At 43.1% G+C, this 5,000-nt stretch overlaps 1 protein-coding gene across 5 annotated transcripts in view; it reads right to left on the bottom strand.

Annotated features, from left to right (window-relative positions):
• syt7a (synaptotagmin VIIa) overlaps positions 1-5,000 on the bottom strand; it is an 83,289-nt gene that overhangs the window by 78,053 nt on the left and 236 nt on the right. The window lies entirely within an intron of this gene.

Below are 5,000 nucleotides of genomic sequence, written 5' to 3'. Positions count from 1 at the left end.
AAAAAAAAACAGTACACAGATCATGGACAGAAAAGGAACATTTGCTCAATTTTGCAGAGCCAGGGATCTGAAAGCTGTTTGCTCTGTTTGCATTGAGCCTTTGTGGCAAAACTAGGCATCAGTGAGGGTGCAGCGAGTGTGACTTAAACAGTATTACAACTACAGCAGAGGACCAGCACCTCATCCCAGGTAAGCTCCTCGCGCTCGCCTGCCAGTAGAAGGCAGACGTGCTCAGAAACTGGGACTGGGCTAAGTGGGCCACCGAAGATGAAGAAAATACCGTGAGAATCTGAAATGGATGTAGACACTTAATACAAAGCAAAATGTATGGAGAAGGCTTCACCAGCCACCAATGCTAGCATCTAATATTCATGCTGATTAAAAGGCCTGAGTTGAGAATCAATTTAATATGCCTGTGTGAGAGCAAGGCAGGATCTAACAGAGCTTAAAATCAATGTCACTCCTCAGTCATCCCCAGCATAATAGCCTTCTGCAGGTTTCCAATTATCATGACATGCAAGTCCAACTTCAGGTAATATTCTTCAGCAGAAAGCACCAATGATAAGAGCTCCCAGGGCTTCCAGGGCTTTCACGAGGCACTTGGTTTGGCCCGCCACGTGCAGTGGGAGAGTCCTGTTCATAGCCACACCTGCACACACCTGTATTGCGTTAGTCTTTGTGTATTTAAACTCTTGTCATTGTGTGCAGTGTTGTCGATTATTGTTGGCGTAATGTGTTAATGTTAAATGTAGCGTGTTAATGTTAAATGTTCTTCTTGTCATTGTTAAATGTATCCGTGTTTATCGTGTTTGTTCAGTGTTAACCGTGTTGCGTTCATTGTTTGTAATACATGTGAGTGCCGTTGTCTTTATGTTTCAATTAAATGTTCGTGCATGTCGAGGAAGTCTGTGCATCCTGCTCCATACCCTGCGGCTCTCGGGCCACCGCGTTACAATGTGGGTATAAGATAATAGAAGAAATTATTTAAATAAATAAGATACATGGAAATTTATTGGGAAACAGATAGTGACTGATAAAAAACAAAGTTATTTAGTTCCTGATCTGTTTTTGATATTTGCTTTCTGGATTATTTAGAACTAATGCACACAAATATGACATTTACTAATAATTGTGGAAACGTAATCATTCAGTCAGATAAGCAAAGCTGCAAACTCACTACTACAAAGAAGATTACTACTGATAGTGTTACAAACAAAAGACCTATCTCTTGAAACAAGGACTGGTAAGATTTGCATACAGATAAACCCAAGCTCTGCCTTTGTTGAATTTTGACAGATTATAAGCAAAACATTTCAGCATTGTTTCTGCACAAAGGTTGCACTCTGATCTGTTTCATTATCATTCCCCTGCTTAGACACAAGTCCCAGCTGTCATGAGTTCTGAAATGTCTGGATTGTGTTCAATCAATGAGAGCCACTTTGTCGATGGTTGGGAATGTCATGCATGAAGGTAGAAGGCAGTAATGGAGTGCCAATGGAGACTGTACTGAAGCATTAGCATTCAGTGTGAGGACGCTGTTAAGTACAAGTGGAATTATGCCTGGAATCTTGGTAACCCAAGTTTAAATTTAAACTTTCACAGCCATGAAGGATTTTTTGTATAAGGGATATTAATACATGCTGAAGGGTCAATATAGAGCAAGTTCTTATGGTCAAGTCCTATCCCTACATTAAACCAATCCCATCTGTACTGTAAACTAGTACCAGCCATACTGTAACCTAAACCCATCTGTACTGTAACACTGTCCCAGCTATAGTGTAGCACAGTCCCATCTGTACTGTAACCCAGTCCCAGCTATAGTGTAGCACAGTCCCATCTGTACTGTAACCCAGTCTCAGCTATAGTGTAGCACAGTCCCATCTGTATTGTAAACCAGTCCCAGTTGTACTGTAACCAGTCCCAGATGTCTGTAACCAAGTTCCAGCTGTAATGTAAACTAGTCCCTGCTGTATGGTAATAGGTCCTAGCTGTACTGAGGTCCCATTGGTACTGTATACCAGTCCCAGCTGTACTATAAACTAGTCCCAGTTGTACTATATCCAGTCCCAGCTGGTCTTTGTAAACCAGTCCCATCTGTACTGTAACCTAGACCCAGCTGTACAGATCTATACTCTTAACTGTCCTATTTATACTGTAAACCAGTCCCAGGTATACTGTAACCCAGTTGCAGCTGTACTGTAATCCAGTCCCATCTGTACTGTAACCCAGTCCCAGCTGTACTGTACTCAGTCTCTGCTGTACTGTCACCAGTACCAGCTGGACTGTAAACCAGTCCCTGCTGTATTGTCACCAGTTCCAGCTGTACTGTAACCCAGTCCCAGCTATACTGTAACCCAGTCCCATCTGTACTGTAACCAAGTCTCTGCTGTACTGTCACCACAATCCCAGCTGTACTGTAACCCAGTCCCATCTGTACTGTAACCAAGTCTCTGCTGTACTGTCACCACAGTCCCAGCTGTACTGTAACCCAGTCCCAGCTGTACTGTAACCCAGTCCCATCTGTACTGTAACCAGGTCTCTGCTGTACTGTCACCACAGTCCCAGCTGTACTGTAACCCAGTCCCAGCTATACTGTAACCCAGTCCCATCTGTACTGTAACCCAGTTTCTGCTGTACTGTCACCAGTCCCAGCTGGACTATAAACCAGTCCCTGCTGTATTGTCATCAGTTCCAGCTGTACTGTAACCCAGTCCCAGCTATACCGTAACCCAGTCCCATCTGTACTGTAACTGAGTCTCTGCTGTACTGTCACCAGTTCCAGTTGTACTGTAACCCAGTCCTTGGGACAGTGTACAGTTTTTGCTCCTAGTACCCAGTATCCCATTCCCAGGTATTTGGTGTTCTTAAGAGCTAGATTCAAATGGAAGCCAGGTTTTAAAAATTGAAACAATTTTGCAGGCACTGAAGACAGGGTTGACAGACAATTCTGTGTGACACGCCTTCTGGCAGTGTAAATAGGGAATTAATAACAACAGATTCCTTTTTAAAATGACAGTACTAATTGAATGACTTGCACTGTTACACAGGGCAGGGTGGAGCATATCACACGCTACTCCAACCACACAGAGACATTCAGATCAAGATGCAATGGTATTTTGTATACTGGTAGCTTTTAGACTCCTGGGTGTTACTGTCATGCTACTGACAGTTACATTACTTTTCAATAGATATTAAAATAAGTTATTACAATAATTAATAAAATGAATGAGTAAAAAAGTTTAAAAAGTGCCTAAAGAAGGGGAGGGTAATATCCTAATTCTAATTTTCAATTCCAATATCTTAATATGATAATCTTATATATATATATATATACACACACACACACACACACACACACACACACACACACACACACACACACACTTTCTTTTCTATTCCGCTTTAGGAAGGCGACTTATGATGTGGTTCATCAAATCAAAGTACAAGTAACATCACATGCACAGTCTTTCTTATTTAAAAAGATGACAAAAGAATAGACCAGTCGGTCCTCTAACCGTGAATACGCGATGAGTTACGAATAAAGCACTTAAAATGGACGATACATTAAAAAAGAAAGAAACTGTTAAGCGCATATGATCACTCCATCGTGTCCCCGAGTCCTGTAATCCCGTGCACAATCGATACGGACCACACATCTCGGGCATAATTGCTCCACCTTGAGACGCGCCACGCATTCAGAACGCTGAGCGATACTCAGGGACAGGCAACGGTAGCTACAGGCCAGCAAGGGGAAAGCACGGCCTGCCAGTTATCTATACATTAATAGCGTAAGGACGGGTTATCAATCAAGATTTTTAATCACGTATAGCACTCCCATGTGCCAAAATTAACAATCGCCGAGAAACACTTGAGAATAATAGTCAAACTGATCGTAGTTTGGTATGCGTGTACGTGTGCCTCTGTGAACGGTTATTACTAATAAAAGGCAAATATATTTTTACTGTATCACATTAATCTCAGTGATTTCACAAAAGGTTAATATCCAAAACCAGTGTTACTCATCTCCGAACTGGCTCTGTGTGCTATAGTGTCTGTGCGCAGTAATCGTCCTCCACGCTGCGCGACATCCCTACACACTTCGATCCACGACGCGCTCCTTATCGTATTACTGACACGACAGAGAACGATTAGCTCGCATGAAAGACAAACGAACAAAACCACAACTCCTCTTTTCCTGTCGCGCTGTCTCTCGCTGTCCCCTAGCGAACTGGCTGGAAGCAGGTGTTCTCGTGTAACCTGAAGGTTTCACTAGTAATTGCAATTACCTCCTTCCATGCCCCGCAGCGAATTAATTTTACTCGGTACTGGCCAGGGACACCGGGACAAAATTGTAGTGGACATCCCGTAAAACGTGCATCACGCATCAGAAACACGTGGGGGGAATTACACAAACAGACGCCACCTTTCACAGATCGGTTCCTATGGATTATTTCCGTCAAATACCATCTCCCTTTCAGAATTTCTATAAGAGATCCTTAACCCGTTCCGTTTCTGGTTGAAGGGACCCAGAGGCAGACACTTGTCCTAGCCGTGATTGCTTTGACCTTGTGTTTTGTTGTACTGTCGAGTACTCTTTATATTAATACACAACAGGACACAACAACGAAAGCAGCTACGTCGTCCAACAAGTAGCGTTTTATCACGTCCTAAGAAATTAATTATCATCCGTGATGCATTAACTGATGGCTATATTTAGGAGACCATCACATGCCATACGTGGGAACTGCCTGTTACCTGCCGTCGACACACCGGACAGCGGACGTCAATGTCAGATAGTCATTAGTATGTTCAGTTGACATCTCTGTTTGACAAAGGTGAGTGTAAAACTACGACAGAGGACTGTCCGTGGAAATGACCTGGTGACAGACAGGCACTCACTGTGAGCGACCGTGCGGTAAACTGCATCCCAAACTACAACGACACATCTCTCTGGAGCAGCTTACTCTAGTGGCACCTGACTGTTTTGCCTAAAATTGACA

The sequence above is a fragment of the Electrophorus electricus genome, chromosome 2, assembly GCF_013358815.1.
Source record: "Electrophorus electricus isolate fEleEle1 chromosome 2, fEleEle1.pri, whole genome shotgun sequence".
NCBI lineage: Eukaryota > Metazoa > Chordata > Actinopteri > Gymnotiformes > Gymnotidae > Electrophorus > Electrophorus electricus.
This window is presented reverse-complemented; position numbering and strand designations above follow the sequence as displayed.